This window comes from Protopterus annectens, chromosome 10.part0 (assembly GCF_019279795.1).
Source record: "Protopterus annectens isolate FY-2018-M chromosome 10.part0, PAN1.0, whole genome shotgun sequence".
Lineage (NCBI taxonomy): Eukaryota > Metazoa > Chordata > Ceratodontiformes > Protopteridae > Protopterus > Protopterus annectens.
Genome location: NC_056744.1, coordinates 1,530,398,493 through 1,530,417,017, shown reverse-complemented (window position 1 = coordinate 1,530,417,017; position 18,525 = coordinate 1,530,398,493). Strand labels below are relative to the sequence as shown.

The window sequence follows — 18,525 nt, the reverse complement described above, 5'->3', positions numbered from 1 at the left end:
AGTAGACATAACTAGACAGGCAGGAGTTCTAATCCCAATACTGGTAAGTTTGTGTGTGTGTGTGTGTGTGTGTGTGTGTGTGTGTGTGTGTGTGTGTGTGTGTGTGTGTGTGTGTGTGTGTGTGTATAGCTTATACCATTTTTGACTTGTGGACTACCCTTCTCACTTTCCCTCACCCCAATCTAGTAGTCATGCTGATATCATCCACCTTAGAAGTACCTTTGGACAAAGTGAAAATGTATAATTTCTGTGGCATGTCTGATAACTGTGTAGCACTATAATAGAAATAACTATATAGGCAGGAGTTCTAGTCTCCCTACTGGCAACTGATTGTGTGAGAATCATGTAGTGTGTGGGTTACACCATTTTTGACCTGTGTGCTACCCTTTATATTTCCCTTCACTCCAGTCTAGTAGTCCTGTTGATGTCATTCACCTTAGATGTACCTTTGGACAAGGTGAGACTATATAGGCTGTGTGGCGCATCTGAAAACTGTGTAGCACTATAATAGAACTAACTAGATAGACAGGAGTTCTAATTTCCCTATTGGCAACTGTTTGGATGTGTGTGTTTGTGTGAGAATCATGGAGTGTGTGGGTTACATCATTTTTGACCAGTGAACTACCCTTTACACTTCCCCTCACTCCAATCTTGTAGTGCTGTTGATGTCATCCACCTTAGAAGTACATTTGGATGAGGTGGTAATGTATAAGCTCTGTGGCGTGTCTGATAACTGTGTAGCACTATTGTAGAAATGCCTGCATAGGCAGGAGCTCTAATCCCAATGCTGGAAACTGGTTGTATGTGTGAGGACCATATCTTGTGTGGCTTATACTATTTTGATGTGTGTGCCATACACGGCTGGTAACCACCTCCTGCTGCCATAACTTTATATAGTGTGGTAACAGCATGTGCCTTACATGCAGCAGGTTAAACCATTGTACAGTCATCTGTACAGATGTGTTTGGAATATCCAGATGTTTGCAACCTATATGTGGTTGGAAGTGGTCTATGTTTTCCTTAACATGCCTGTGTATGTGATATTGTAACCATATAGGCCACAGTGAGTGTACTGACACATATGACAGCATGGGGTATCATATCTGACTGAAACATCATGCTGATACAACGTCTGCTGCCCTCACAGGTGGACAGCCTTGTAGGTGCAATACATGAGTCCAGATGCTTGGTTTTAGAAGTGAACTGTTCATGTTATGGGTCACATTGAAGGCTGGAAGAGGTGTGGACTGACATATTCTGGTCCCAATTTGTATGTAACAGGAACACCTTGCATCTTAACAGGGGTGTGTACACAATTTATATCCACTGTATACCACTAATGTGTCACATGTCCCTACCTTAGGCCGTTTGTCCAGCCCATTTTGCTGGCCTCTGTCCAGACATCTTGGCACTGACAAGTTGTGAGGTATGCTACAGGAATGCTGAATTCACGTCAGATAGGCCCCAGTGGTAACCACTGTGATGCAATGGAGTTAAACCCACTACAAGTGAACATGCACATAAAGCAATACAGCTAATACATAAAGGAATAGAGATTTTGCTGATAGTTGTCTGCCTGGTACATTGCATGCCCTACACATGCCTGGGGTATTGCCAGGCAACAGCAAAACAATGTCATACTCACCAGCTTCTGGCTGCTGTCACATATGCAGACCAGAGGGTCCTAGGTAGTTGTGAGAGGAAGGTTTTGTCAACAGACTCACTTGTGGCCTTGGTACAGGATGGGTGCAGCATGTCTGCACATTTACAGTACTAAACCCAATAATACACAGTGTTCTGTCCTCACCATAGATGCGCACCTCTGTGCATTAGAAAACCCCATCCACAACTGCAATTGGACCTGACACATGGATATGGATACAATACAGATACATGTATGTCTGTTACATTAGTGTACAAATACAATGCATGTCTGATACACTAGTGTGATAATCCCCACTGGGCCCTTACCTGCATGCTCCTCGTCCAGCATGTGTGTGCAACCCACTTCCACAATGCTTTCCTCAGCTTCATGGCTTTTGCATTGGACGGGTGCCCCAAGGCTGGCAAGGAGCTCCTCGGTGTGTGTCAATGGGGGGCTGGATGGCTGGGCCCTCACCTGTGGCTAGCCGGTCCCTCAATACAGCAGCAGCTCATTGACAGGCATGGTGGATGAGGTCAGTTGCCCGATGCCAAACATGCTCATAAGTTCTGCTGTGCAGGCCGGCACCATTTACCCTATGGGCCAGAGTGTTCCACAGGGTGGTCCTCTTCCACACATCTTCTGCTCTCTGTCCAAATAACAGGACATAATGTCCGATCACATATTGGGTGATGATGTCAGTTTTCCTAACAGAGAATGCTGGTAGGCGAGCCCTCTGCTTGTTACCTGGAAGACATAAACAGGAAAAGGTCACAGGACCTCATACGACTGTCAAATTGCATATCAACAGTGGATATTACTTGCAAATAATCCAAACTATACCATAACCCTCCAATCTATCATGGCTATAGCAGCTTGCATTACAATCCTGGCCCTGAGCTATCTTATTCCCCACAATGTTGGGCACTTGATTGCATAATCCTCTATTTTCCATTCATTTCTGAGTAGAGGGTTAACAGTGGCCATCTTCCATGTGGATGTTGTATGGATGGTGGCAGGTCTGTGTTTGACGGTGGTGTGTGATGGAGCTGTGAGCACATTCCTGGGTTAATGTAGGAGGCAGACAGTGATGTTATCATGCCCCATGGAGATTTGCTGTTGTTGCCATCAGTAGACAGTATGTACATGCTCAGCTATGGGAGGAATGTGGTTCATGTGCATATCTCCTATACAACTGGTGTGGACAGGCTGGCAATGTGCCCACCTAACTTGTCTGATGCAAGTTGCCTATATCATGGCATGTGTGTATGATGTGTGCTTTACCCCCAGTACAGGGTGAATTGTGTTGTTTCCTCTGAGACTGACAACATATATGGAGACACTGTTGCAACTGACCTTAGTGTTGTGGATATGTCTGATTTGTAGTCATAGTCAGGCTTACAGAAAGTCACCCCTGAACTTATACGTTTGCTCTGATAGAGGTGTACTTGTTTCCAAGTTGTTGCCTGCACCTATGTGTCCCTGTACAGTCAATATAGCAACCTATTATGTGGTTTGTGTATTGCTGCTGTCCACCAAAGGGGATTACTCTACCTTGGTGGAGGCTGGTTATACAGGTCAGGTACTGCTGAGTCCATATAGGTACAGTGGATATAAAGTATACACACCCCTGTTACAATGCCTGGTATTTGTGCAATTGAAACATGACGCCACAATAACTCATTTCAACACAATTCTCAACTTTAATGTGACCTATAGCCTGTACTATTCAATTGTAAAGATAACAATCTGGTCTGTGAAAACATATGGAAATAATAATCAGTACAATAAGCCAGTTGAATGGGTGTGCACACCTTTAAACTGATATCTTGTGTATGCACCTCTTGAGATGGTTACAGCATTCCTTCATCTTGGTTTGGATGCTAACATCATGGCACATCTTGACTTGGCAATAGTTGCGCACCTTCCTAGAAACATTTTTGATTTTTTTCAATGGAATTGTACAGGTTAGGGATCACATTCAAGATGAGAAACATTATGAAATGATTTTCTGTGGTCTGATTGTCGTACAGCACATACAGCACACAAACCTGGCATTCCAACAGGGTTCTGTACACTTGTGATATCCACTTTATATAGGTGTTGATATAGCTGGTAGTGGTAGGCATGGGCAGTGGATCATAACACAGTTGGACACTCCTCCGATTACTACCTAATAATCATGCCTACTCTAGTACCCATATCAGTGTCAGGGCAATGCCACAACCAGTAGCTGTACACATTTATGTTTGTTGCATGCACTGACACTGATATCACACACATGTGCAACATGCACAAACTATGTACCTGACTGCTTGAAACCCATGTGATTAGTTTTGTGCCTTCTAGCTGAACATATGCATACATACATGTGTTCATGGGATACCGGGTATACATTTCTGTTCTATGTTAGTATGGCACACGGTATTTACAGTCTTGCTGCTCAATCATACTTAACCTGTTATAGCAGGACATCTGGACAATGGCATACATAAATGGGTGACAAAAGGGACATCAGTATTGATACTGTATTAATATAGCTGCACCATACATTAGTAAGTTGATTGCACAGTAGGCTTTGACATCACTGTGACAACCTGGAAGATGTCCAACAGTCGTAAGTAGGCTATTATGTTACATTGTCATTGCTCACAGACTTGCCAATGGTTTGGCTGACATAACACAGGTATATGTGTATGTGACTACAGATGTCAATCACAAATGTGCTTATTGTCCAGCAGAACACTGTACAGTTGAATGTTATTAATTCAATATATCACATGCAGTTCAACACACATGTCTGCAAGAGTACTTTACTATGCACATGCCCTATATAGGTCTCTTAGCTTTACAACACAAACATGTGTCATACTCATATTCACAGGTAACATGGATTTGGACAACATCCCATTATTTATTATTTTTATTTATTTATTGACATTTGTTAACCGGGTTAGTCCAACTGGACTTGGGACCCATTTTCAGTGGAGACCCGAGGAGAAAAGCTCCAAGAAATGCAGCAGTTTACAACAGAGGTTATACAGTCACTAAGTAGGTCTTTTACAAGCATAGTTTACACAAATAGATGATAATACTTAAAAAAGAGACAAAAGTTATACAGTGTTGAATATGAACAAATTGGTTTTACAATATATATGTTAGACAAATCAAAGAAGAAAATTAAAGGCAGTATACCTGTATTATATTACAGGGTAGCAGTGCAGTTTCATATTTACATATTTACATTAATGGTTTGTTTTGTCAGTGCAGGTATCAGAGATTTGGGGAGAAAAAAAGGCTTGATTTGGTCAAAAACAGATTAAGGAAAAAAAGGGTGGAATGACATAGGTTATGGGGAAAGTTATCAAGTTGGGGCTTGGCAAGGACAGATTTTAGATTTTAGTAGATGAGCTTTGAGTTTTTCTTTAAAGTGGGAAGACTGAATGATGGAACAAATGTCCCTGGGAAGTTTGTTCCAGGTTTGGGCAATGGAGGGTTTGTAGAGGTATTTGCCGATAGTTTTTTTGGGTTGGTGGGTTTGTCGCAGTAGTTGGTTAGAGGTACGAAGAGTACGGGGAGGAGAATAGATTGAGATGAGAGAAGAGAGGGTAGGGCAGAATGAAGGTTTGTAGAGAAGAGAGTGTAGCATTTGAAGTTGAGATAGCTGCAATAAGTGGGGAAATTCGAGCCAGTGTAGGGAGTTAAGGGATAGGCAGTGGTGTGCATTATATGGTGAGTTTGTAATAAATCTAGATATCTTATGGTATGTTTGTTGAAGTTTGTTTAAGGTAGTAGTTTGGATATGGGTAAATATAGGGCAGCATAAAGAAGGGAGGGAAGGAGAAAAGCTTGGGCAAGGGATAGTCTAACATTGGATGTTAGGTATCTTTTGTTACGATATAGAAGACCTAGTTTCTGGCGAGTCTTTTTTATACTGTGAAGTAAGTGTGTATTAAACTTCAGTTCATCATCGATAATGACTCCTAGAAGTTTAGTTTGGGTTTCAGGTTTGATAGTAGTGTTATTTGAAGAAGTGATAGTAAAGGTGGATTTGTGGTAAGAGAGAGAGTGCAGAAGAAAAAGTAATAGTTTGGTCTTTTGGGGGTTGAGGATCAGTAGGTTATTGGTTAGCCACTGTTCAGTAGAGAGGAAGGTCTGTTGGGTAAGAGTATGAAGTTCGGATATGCTGTCAGAGATACATATGAGGGTAGAATCGTCAGCATATTGGATGAGGGAAGATTGTTTACAAGATGTGTGGAGGTCATTAGTGAAGATGTTAAAGAGGAGGGGTCCCAAGATGGAGCCCTGGGGAACTCCTGTTGGAACAGGTATAAAAGGAGATGTGGAAGAGAGCCATCTTACTGATATTTTCCTGTGAGTTAAGTAGCTAGAGAACCTGGTAAGGGTGGAGGTAGATAGGTTAAGATTATCATGTTTGGATAGCAGTAGGGGATGTGAGACTGTATCAAAGGCTTTTGAGAGGTCAAGGAAGAGAGAAAATAGAAGTTTATTTTTGTCCAGGGCATCAGCAATGGTATGGGTAAATGACAGTAGGGCAGTAGTTGTGCTGTGGTGAGGACGGAAGCCATGTTGGGTGGGGGTGAAGAGATTATGTTGGAGCAAGTAGTTGAGCAGTTGGGAGTGGACACATTTTTCAAGAATCTTAGAGAGGGGGGATAGGATGGCTATGGGTCGGTAATTAGAAGGGTCAGTAGAATTGCCACCTTTGTGCAGAGGAATAGTGAAAAAGGATTTCCAGATAGTGGGGACAGTGGATTCTTGTATAGATCTGTTAATTAATATGGACACTGGGTAGGCTATGGTGTCTGAAGCTAGTTTGAGGAAGGTGGGTGGTAGATTATCAGTGGAGGAGGAACAGGTTTTGAGTTTATAAAGAAGAGATCTCATATAGGAGGTGGAGACAGGATGTAGTGAGAATGGAGGATTGTCAGGTAGGCTGAGTGGGGTAGACAGGGGAGTAGTCTTACAGTTTGATGGGATAAGTGATTGAATAGTATTGATAAAGTGATTCTTAAGAATGGTAGCTGTGTCTAGAGGGTTTGTGTTGGGGAAGGGGCTGGGTGTTGATGGATGGTCTGGGGCCGGGATTCTGTTAATTGTAGTCCAGAATTTCTGAGGGTTTGATTTGTAAGTAAGTTGGCCAGAGTTGTAGAAGGACTTTTTATCTTCATTGGCTTGTTTCTTAGTAAGGTTTCTGAGGTGCTTGTAGTGGTGAAGATGGGATAATTCTTTGGTTTTTGTCCAGGCTCTCCAGGCTTTATCTCTGTTGAGCATGAGGGACTTAGTTTGTTTGGAGAGCCATGGGGCATGATTGGGTTTTATTCAAATTCTTCTAGATGGAGCAAGGGAGTTAAGGGTATTCAGGATGATGTTATTAAAGCTGCTGACTGCCTCATCTAGTGGGATATTTGTTAGGAAAGACCAGTCAATGGAAGATAGATTTGAGTTGAATTGTGTTAGATTAAAATTGGTGAGTGTATGGCAGTCCTGATATAGATGATGTTTGGGGGGGGGGGTTGAGTGTTGAATCTGAGGACAGAGGTGGGGAGGTGATCACTAAGTTGGTCTGGTAGAGTAATAGGGTTGTGGTAATGGCCTAGCAGTGGCACACTCATAACTGTTTGACATACACCCCAGCGGTTGTCATATGTGAGCTGTCCTTTCCCAGGTGAGTCAGGCTCTTGAGCTCTGATCCTACCTTGCAACCTCTTACAGTATCACATCTGGACAAAGCCTGCAATGATGGGGGGATTAATAGGGGCAGACTGTAATCCCTGTTGCAAACTTAGGAAGTGTGTAGAATGATACTTTTGCATTACCATGAATATTCTTAAGGATGTAGAGTCTTAAACTCAAGTGTTCATCATTACTTGATGATTCAATCCTCAACTATTTGCCAGAAAAGTACAGATTTCAGGAGGAACAGACAAAAAACTATGAAGGAAAAATCTGGACATTCTGTGAAAATCTGTACAGTTGAGAGGTATGGCTGTGATCTCTCCCACTGCAGAGAGGGACAAATGCTATTGCCATAGCAGCTGTTCAGCAGGACATTAATACAGCAAATCTTGTTGGGTCATATAATCCTCTAAATCATATTTCCCATTATTAAAGACCAAGTACTACATTCATTTACATGCTTACATGTTCTGCTTACCTTTTCTTTTATTTTCTTCTCTTTTCCAGTTTATGTTTTATTTGTTTTCTCTCTCTCTCTCTGTGCACTACAGGGATAGAGATGGTCTGACTATGTGGGAGCATAGCTTTTGTAGATGATGCTTATGACCAGGTGATGGCCTGTGCACCTATTGGTGTTCCCCACTTGCTAGCTGCATGCAGAGCAGCTGTGTAGTCCTTCCAATAGCCAATGTCATGGCAACACAGTCCTATAATTGACTATTCCATGTGGGCATTGGCCCTTTCCCTTACATGTGAGGAAGACATCCTGGAGTTGTGTGAGCTACTACCTCTTACAACAAGACTTGTGGGACAAGCCAACTAAATGGTGGAGAAGGTTCAATACTTAGGGGCATAATGTGAGTGTTGTTGTTATATGTTTGGAATACTGCTAGTTTAACAGGGTTTGTCTGCACATGCTACTTCTGCATGTGCTTCAGTCTGACAAAGTAGAAAAACACTGGTGATACCAAGGTAAAATCACCAAGACTTTTATTAAACTACAACATATGACTGACTAAGTGCTTTCACCCTCATAGGGCATCTTCAGAGTCAGTTTTCCACATCCAAACACACCCATTAAATACTCTTTTCAATTAGCACTCCAATCAGAGGGTAATTAAATACAATACATTAAACCTCTGAACTTCTAGATTTTAACCCTTAAACTGTTGTTGAAAAAAGCTTTTATATTATTTTATTTAAAGTCCAAATGCTCTATAAAATAATAACATACAAAATCATTACAAACACTTATACTCATAAAATGTGTTGATGTCTATAAAACAATATATTTGTCTGTGTACAAGAATTGTGTGTGCAAAAATATATACAAATAAGCACATACATAACAATATGGCAAAATGTGTGGTGTAAGTTTGAACAACATAAGTCTTCCTAAAAAATCAAAATCCTCTATTATTTCTGTCTATTGAATACAAGCTGCCCTGTGTTTCAATACACATGCAAACGATAAGGTGTCATTGATGCCAGGTGCAGTGCTTGTGTCTAGTCGTATTTGCCACAAGCATTCCTTGACATCTAAGATGTTTTTGTAGTCCCCACCAAACTCCTTGGTTTGTAGTCTGTCTATAACAAAAAATAAGAATTTCTTGTAGTTAGTACAGTCTTTACTATGATTATATAGTGAGTTAGTTGATTTTTTATTTTTAATATCCCTATTATGTTCCATAATTCTTTGTCTCAACTTTCTTGTGGTCATACCAATATAGAAAGCTGTACAAGATAAACAGGTAGCCACACATATAACCATTTTGGTGTTGCAATTGCAATAACCAGGACTCCTCAAAGTCCTCTTGAAATTGCCCACCAGAACATATGGGCCATCACTGATGTACTTACAGGCATTGCAATTACCACATTTCACCATCCTAGCAGACCTTTGTCCAGTTGGCATGGGTGTTCTCTCCAAATATTCTTTAATATTCAAACCTCTACTGTTAATAAAAAGAGGAACCTTTCCTAATGTGTCTTACAAATCTGTGGGGAGCACACTTTGCCATGTCCATTGGACAATATTTTTAACTTCAATGGCTATGTTGTTGTGTTGCAAAACCATACCTGTTTGAATGTTCTTCACCTTGTGTTTGCAAATATTGCTATTCTCTGCATCCCTTTGACTATCTAGCAGAATAGGCCTAAAATCTGTGGCTCTCCTTCCAATAATATCCTGTTTAACTGTGGTAAGTAAGTCCATGGGATAACCCCTCTGGACGAACAGATCAATTAATACCACCAGTTCTTCCAGGAATTTGTTGTCCTCACTTACTATGCGTGATACCCTAATCATCTGGCTCTTGGCCATGTTCTTCTTAACATAGTGTGGGTGGCAACTGTTGTAGTGTAAAAAAGTATTACTGTATGCTTTTTTCCTAAATAACTTAGATTCTACCTTCCCATTTTTGGTGCATAGTTGTAGGTCCAGGTAGTCAATGGTGTTTCTATCAGCCTTGTTGGTGAATTTTAAGAATGTTGTTGTATTATTCAAATAGCCTATATACTCATCCAACTCATCTCGAGTGCCTTTCCAGAGGAACAGTATGTCATCTAAAAATCTTAAGTAGATAATCATCTTAGATCTATATACAAATGTCAAAACAAATTGTTCCTCCCATTCAGCTAATACTAAGTTAGCATAAATCGGCACACATTTAGCACCCATGGCCACCCCTGTGGCTTGTTTATAAAATTCACCTTTAAAGCCAATATAGTTGTTCTCCAGAACAATCCGCATCAAGTTAACCAGTAAAGATCTTTTCACATGGTGCATATGACTATATTTGTCCAAACTCCTGGCAAACCAATCTAAACCAATGTCATGGGGAATCACCGAAAACAAATTTACAATATCACCAGTTACAAACCAGAATTCCCCTAAATGTGTATCAAATAAAGTCCTAAGACAGTCCAAGCAGTGCCATGAATCTTTTAATATATGTGGTATGTTGTCAAGAATCTTTTATTCATAGTATATATAAATGCTGCTAGTGGTTCTGTTTTTGATCCCCTGGCTGCCACTATCGGTCTAAAGGGTGGTTTAATGATGTCTTTGTGAATCTTGGGGATTCCAAAAAAACTAGGCATGACTGGATCTTCCACTAACATATAATTGTACTCATCATAATCGATTATTCCTTCGCAAAGGAGTTCGTACAATTGCCAGTCAATTTTTGTGTATGCCCTCTGGACTTCAAATTTGGAAGCTAATCTATAAGTGCTGAAATCATGTAAGATATTCTGCATGTTCCAGGAGTAGTCAGTGTTTGTCATAATGACTACCCCTCCCCCTTTGTCTGGTTTCATAACCCTATAATCATTACTAGCTGAGAGTTCTTTTAAACAAAATTCTGAAGATGTTAAGTTTTTGTTGTGTATAGATGACTTATTATCAATCATCCACCTAATCTGGGTAGTACATAAACATTCAAATGCTAGTATCAAAGGGTTGCAAGGTGGTATAAACACACTACTTCTTTTAAGTGTGAACATTTGCGTCTTTCTGTCAATGTGGTGTTTACTATCAAAACATAACCTTAAATTTAACTGCCTAGTGTACAACTTCAAATTAATAAGTAATTTACCATTGTCATATATAAAATTAGGAACAAATGAAAAACCCTTTTTCATTAAACTCAAATGACTTTCGGAGATACCCAGATCTGAATAGTTGTAAATATGGAAAGATTTGTCACCAGTTACAGTAAGGCCCACATTAATGTTGGTGTCCAAAATTTGAGTCAAAGGGGTAGCAGGTAAAACAAGGGAGGTGCCTATTAATAGATTGTTGTTGTTCATTTGGCAATCCTCAGTCTGTGATGCCAATTGTTGCTGTTGGAATTGTTGAAGTTGTTCCTCTTCTGTCCCCCCACCCCTCCAACTGTTTCCTGACTGGAATCCCTGCCTTTGGGGCATTCTCTGGTCCAAATATTCCTGCGGCTGGCCCCGATTTCTCAAATGATCTGACCATCTCAGTGGGGGTTGATTCTCTAAAAAAATGACTTCTTCTTCAGCATCAATGTGTAACCCTTCAGTATCATCTACCTCAGTTTGAATTGTCTCCCTCCTTCTACCCCCTTCCCTGTTACTTTCTCTTATGTTAGGTATAGGGTAGGCCCTCTTCTCTTTGTATTCATTGGTGTCCCTTAAAATCTTTTTTTGTTTTCTCTCCATACTGACATTTACAAATTTATCAAGATCTATAGTAATCCTCTCAAACCTGTTTTTATTACTTTCAAAAAGTAAATCATTCATAAGGCTTTGCTTGAGTATAACTAATTCATTCTTTAAATTATTAAGTTTACTAATGTTATCCCTAATTAACATTCTCATCAGGTCAAATCCTGTTCTATTAAATAACTCTAGCATATTATGATATGCCTCTGAGTCAGCTTCAATTCCTATTGGTAATTTAAATACCCTAAGACCCCCTGGGTACTTGATTCAACTCAATAGAATGTAACATTATCCATCTGCATTGATTTGTATTGCATAGCTAGTTTTTCACATTTAAGTAACTGGGAATTAAGTGTTCCCAGATCAGGGTTCTGTACCCTGGGTGTAATACCACCCAATACAGGAGGTATTAGAAAATTCTCTGTGTCAAATAATTCTGTTCTTGGTCTGTTGTTACTTTCATCCCCTTCTCCTCTATTAGTGTTCATGTTGTTGTTATCCATCCTCAAAATAGTATTCCTTTCCACCCTCGACACATTCACATTACGCTGTCTTTCTGTGGAAGATCCTGATGGTGCATGCATGGTAAAAAGTTCAACCTGTGTACTAGTTAAACTATCATTCTTATCATTGCTTTTGTTAGCCTGTAATAAAGTAATAATTTGTCTAGAAAGTTCTAGGTATTGAATCATAAGTTGTTCCATTGTACACAAAAAATTCTTGTGAATATAAATAATGTATGAAAAATATAAAAAAGTGTAATAAGATATAATGTTCCAAACACCAGGCCCTGATAACAATAACCTGCTGTACCAGTGAACAAAAGCCAACAATAGACATTGGGTGTTGGTTAAATGTTAACAATAACAATCTTTACTCTAGCAAAAAAACATGCATTAAATTGTATGAAACAAAGAATAACAAACTAGAAATTAAGAAAAACAAGAATAAAAAACACCTAAAAAATAGTGCTGAACTAAAATAAAATATTCTGGTGTCCAAAACAGTCTAAAAGCCTATACAGTTTAAAAAATAAACTACTATAAACTCAGAAAGGAAAGTAGTCTATCAAATAATCTCAAAATATAAGTCCTTAACAACCAGTTGTACTGCAAGGGTACAGTAACACTGTGTGTGCTGAAAAGAAATTTTTTTTATGCATTACAAAATCATACACTGTTCATTCCATCTCCCCTTTTCCGTTGTTAACCAAAAAGTATTAAACCAAACAATTAGATAAAACTTTGTGCCGAACCGACACTCTTTGTGCTAAATAAATAATCAATTAAATAATATTGAAACAAGTCCCAGTCTGAAAAAAAAAACAATGTTCAATAACAGTAGGTAATTCCAAACAATCACTTTTTGTTTAAAGCTAAATGCCAATGAATAATTTTAAATAGTCGCGTTCTTTAATAAAAAGATGCTGACCAGTAAAGTACCTTGAATATGAAATGACATGTCCCCTTTTGAAATCCGATTATAGCACATTTCCTTATTACGGACTCCAAATTCTACCAAAGAAAACCACAGTTCTTGTCGTTGGCAAAATTACATGCTGAACTGCACTTTTATGCTTTGACCTTCCTGGCCGAGGAAAAAAATGTGTGCCACAATAGTTACGTTTGGGCACTGTTCCCCTTAAAAAACAACCTTGTAGCCTTAAAAAAACAAAAATGAAAACTAAAATGGTCCTGTGTCACCAAAACGTTAGAGATCCTGCTCTGCTGTGAAACCAAATGCCTCACCCAATCGCGGCTACAGGAAAAACAAACAAACACTTCCTGGTTACCAGCTACAACCTAGCCGATAGCCAATAAGGAATAAAGTGAGGCTTGCTCATCACCTAAACAATGCAGTTTCAGCAAAAATGACCCAAAAGAATAATTTACAGCGACCGTTGAGCCATGGATTCCCTTGGTAGTTGTTCAGCTCAAACCAAGGAACTGTAGCTTGCTCGTCACCTCGGACAATGTAATACCAGCAAACAAAGTCAGATGAAAGAATCTCTATGATCGTTGAGCCGTAGACTCCCTTGGTAGCTGTTCAGCTTGAACCAAGGATCTAACACCCCTTCTCCAATGCTTCATCTGATGCTGTTCAGCCCAAAAAGAACACAGTAAAACCCTTGTTGCGAATCTCACATTACACCACACAATTCATTTAAAAAGGAGAGGAAATTGAACTTCCTCTCATGTAGCAACTGTTCATTTCAAAGTCAGGGGTTAGATGAAAATCTCAATAGAAAACCTCTTCAAGTACTTAAAAAGGTGCCGAACATATATGATATGAAGTATATGATAATAATTTCACATCATGGTGAAGAAATACCTCTGGCTACACCAAGTGCCAATAACAAGTCACTAATAAATTCAACAAAAAAATATACTGGTAAAATAGAAAAACACTGGTGATACCAAGTTAAAATCACCAAGACTTTTATTAAACTACAACATATGACTGACTAAGTGCTTTCACCCTCATAGGGCATCTTCAGAGTCAGTTTTCCACATCCAAACACACCCATTAAATACTCTTTTCAATTAGCACTCCAATCAGGGGGGTAATTAAATACAATGCATTAAATCTCTGAACTTCTAGATTTTAACCCTTAAACTGTCATTGAGAAAAGCTTTTATATTATTTTAAGTCCAAATGCTCTATAAAATAATAACATACAAAATCATTACAAACACTTATACTCATAAAATGTGTTGATGTGTATGAAACAATATATTTGTCTGTGTACAAGAATTGTGTGTGCAAAAATATATACAAATAAGTAAATACATAACAATATGTCAAAATGTGTGGTGTATGTATGAACAACATAAGTCTGCCTAAAAAATCAAAATCCTCTTATTATTTCTGTCTGTTGAATACAAGCTGCCCTGTGTTTCAATATACATGCAAGAGATAAGGTGTCATTGATGCCAGGTGCAGTGCTTGCGTCTAGTCGTATTTGCCACAAGCATTCCCTGACTTCTAAGATGTTTTTGTAGTCCCCACCAAACTCTTTGGTTTGTAGTCTGTCTATAACAAAAAGTAAGAATTTCTTGTAGTTAGTACAGTCTTTACTATGATTATATAGTGAGTTAGTTGATTTTTTATTTTTAATATCCCTATTATGTTCCATAATTCTTTGTCTCAACTTTCTTGTGGTCATACCAATATAGAAAGCTGTACAAGATAAACAGGTAGCCACATATATAACCATTTTGGTGTTGCAATTGCAATAACCAGGACTCCTCAAAGTCCTCTTGAAATTGCCCACCAGAACATATGGGCCATCATTGATGTACTTACAGGCTTTGGAATTACCACATTTTGCCAACCTAGCAGACCTTTGTCCAGTTGGCATGGGTGTTCTCTCCAAATATTCTTTAATATTCAAACCTCTACTGTTAATAAAAAGAGGAACATTTCCTAATGTGTCTTGCAAATCTGTGGGGAGCACACTTTGCCATGTCCATTAGACAATATTTTTAACTTCAATGGCTATGTTGTTGTGTTGCAAAACCAAACCTGTTTGAATGTTCTTCACCTTGTGTTTATAAATATTGCTATTCTCTGCATCTCTTTGACTATCTAGCAGAATAGGCCTAAAATCTGTGGCTCTCCTTCCAATAATATCCTGTTTAACTGTGGTAAGTAAGTCCATGGGATAACCCCTCTGGAAGAACAGATCAATTAATACCTCCAGTTCTTCCAGGAATTTCTCGTCCTCACTTACTATGTGTGATACTGTAATCATCTGACCCTTGGCCACTTTCTTCTTAACATAGTGTGGGTGGCAACTGTTGTAGAGTAAAAATGTATTACTGTATGTTTTTTTTCCTAAATAACTTGGATTCTACCTTCCCATTTTTGGTGAATAGTTGTAGGTCTAGGTAGCCTTGTTGGTGAATTTTAAGAATGTTGTTGTATTATTCAAATAGCCTATATACTCATCCAACTCATCTCGAGTGCCTTTCCAGAAGAACAGTATGTCATCTAAAAATCTTAAATATATAATCATCTTAGATCTATATACAGATGTCAAAACAAATTGTTCCTCCCATTCAGCTAATACTAAGTTAGCATAAATCGGCGCAAATTTAGCGCCCATGGCCACCCCTGTGGCTTGTTTATAAAATTCACCTTCAAAGCCAATATAGTTGTTCTCCAGAACAATCCACATCAAGTCGACCAGTAAAGATCTTTTCACCTGGTGCATATGACTATATTTGTCCAAACTCCTGGCAAACCAATCTAAACCTATGTCATGGGGAATCACAGAAAACAAATTTACAATATCAACAGTTACAAACCAGAATTCCCCTAAATGTGTATCAAATAAAGTCCAAAGACAGTCCAAGCAGTGCCATGAATCTTTTAACATATGTGGTATGTTGTCAAGAATCTTCTTATTCATAGTATCTATATATGCTGCTAGTGGTTCTGTTTTTGATCCCCTGGCTGCCACTATCGGTCTAAAGGGTGGATTAATGATGTCTTTCTGGATCTTGGGGATTCCAAAAAAACTAGGCATGACTGGATGTTCCACTAACATATAATTGTACTCATCATAATCGATTATTCCTTCGCAAAGGAGTTCGTACAATTGATATATAGTCTATATCAGAAGATCGAAGTTTCAAAACTTTGAATTTGATATGGTCGACACCATATGATTGAAGTTTTAAAACTTAAAATCTTTTAACGAAGATCTCCATACTGCGTGGAAAGGGAAGATTTCCTTTACTGCACTGTAGTGCGATGTCGGAAGTAGTGGGGGTGTATATATATATATATATATATATATATATATATATATATATATATATATACACACACACACACACACACACACACACACACACACACATACACACACACCAGTATTTATTGGTAATATATCTATATATTGTTATATACACATATGTCTCTCCATACATATCTCACTCTCTCTCTCTCTCTCTGTCTATATTTCATTTGAGATATATATATTTGTAGATACCAATCCTTCCTAATTACACAGTGTCTCATCCCTATTGCAAACTGGCTGTAAAGAAGGGTATGTTTGAGAAAACATCTAAAAATCATACAATTGAGATGGCTTGCTGGTGAATTGTTTTGACTATGGTGTGCAAGGTCCTGAGTTCAAGACCTGTAAGGGCTGTTTATTTTGTTGCTAGGTAGAGCAAGGATTGTTGGATACAGAGTTATTAAGGCAGTTTTGAGCAGTTTTAAGTGGGTTTGAGCGGGTTTGTGCGATGGTAAACAGTGCTAACATATGGTTAAATGTATAGACACTTACAATGTGTATGCTTCACTTACCTGTGCGCAAATCTGGTTAGCATTTACATTTAAGCAATGCTGAAACCTGCTAAGCATTGTTCAGCCCTGGTAACCAGTGATCACATTCGATTCTGAGAAATTAGCAGGGTAATGATATCTTTAATAAGTGTATTTAATGTTCTTTACATAACATGCTTCTATGTGCTGTCATTACAGTAGCGAGGGGTATGACTATACTGTATGCGTCACCTGGATATACATGGGTAGTACCACAATCTTTTTTCTTTGTATTTGTTTCATACATGGGTAGTATTCCAGGTTATATACAGTCACACTTGCATGTTACACCAGCTATAGTGCACTGGATGACCAAAATAATTTAACACATATTGTATCATTACGCTAGTTCTTTTAACAATGCTTTTCCAAGTAAAAGTAGATTTCAGATTGTAGTACTAGAGGCATGCACCCCTGCATGCAAAGCTGGGAGTCTGAGTACTACTATCTTGTTCTTGGTGTTTGAGCTGTATGTTTTTATACATCTCCTATTGGATATTGATCTGATATTTTTATATTAACTGTAGACTACTATGATTTTTAGACATGTCATTGAGGACTGCTGTCTTGCAGTAATGGTATACCTTTCAGTTTCAGACTTCTATCTTTCAAAACATTCATCCAAATGCACAACCTGTTGGCTGTCTATTTTCTGTCAGTCCTCTGTACAGATGTGCAGATGTCAGGTATTGCTAAGGCCATACCACTATGTAGATGCCCACATAATATCGTGCTGTGGACCTGGACACAGCTGCTAGTTCCGACATATGGGACATTCCTTAATGTGGGCTTTGCCCCTATTCCTTGCCTGTGTGAGGGACATTACAGAGGTTGTGGGCTACAGATTCACATACAGTAGGTGGCAATACGTCACAGGACAGGACATGTGAAGACAGCCAAACAACATGGTGGACATATCTCCAGATTTGTGAACAGATTCTATGTCATCAGTGCTGTTATAGACATGGTGGATTGATAGGTTGACTGGGTTTTGTGTGGGCATGCATTTAGTGAGTGACTTCATGACTGACAGTGATATGTCTCTGACATACCTCTCCACTGGCACACTGTCCACAGACTGGCCACATGTTTGCCTGTTCTGTATTGTCTGTTCCCCAGAGAGTTGGTGTCCTTGGTAAATTAGATGTGGACTCTGGGGAATGCAGTCAGTAAATAATCACATATATTGGTATTACCGACATCATATTCCTCATAAAGGATGTTACAACAAACCCAGTAACATCTGCAACTGTCTCAATGTGTGACACCAATATGTCCAGTCTACCCCTGTGTTTGTGCCTCTGTCCCCATATGATGTCAGGCTTTGACCAGATGTCATTGAGGTGCAGACATATGTATTATCATTATTTATTGCCTTCATTCCTGCTACCATCTCAGTCATGTAGTAGACCCACAGACATGTCAAGGAAGAGGCCATAGATATGAGTCCTGAGCCTGTACATTCTGAGTTGAACTGTACATGTGAGAGGCCTGTGTATGTCTGGCCATTGTTAACAGACTGTCAGGATTGTGTACACATGTCATATGTACATGTTATTTGGGCTGTGTATAGAGGGGGTGGATGTAAGTGTTATGGCTCCTTCTTTATCTGACTGTGCATGCTGCCCCAGTTTCTGATGATCTATTGGCTGTAT

General features: G+C 39.0%; 1 protein-coding gene across 1 annotated transcript in view; it reads left to right on the top strand.

The window, feature by feature from the left end:
* The window catches only part of LOC122814331, a 336,761-nt gene that overhangs the window by 49,765 nt on the left and 268,471 nt on the right, over window positions 1-18,525 (top strand). The gene's annotated exons all lie outside the window — the stretch shown is intronic.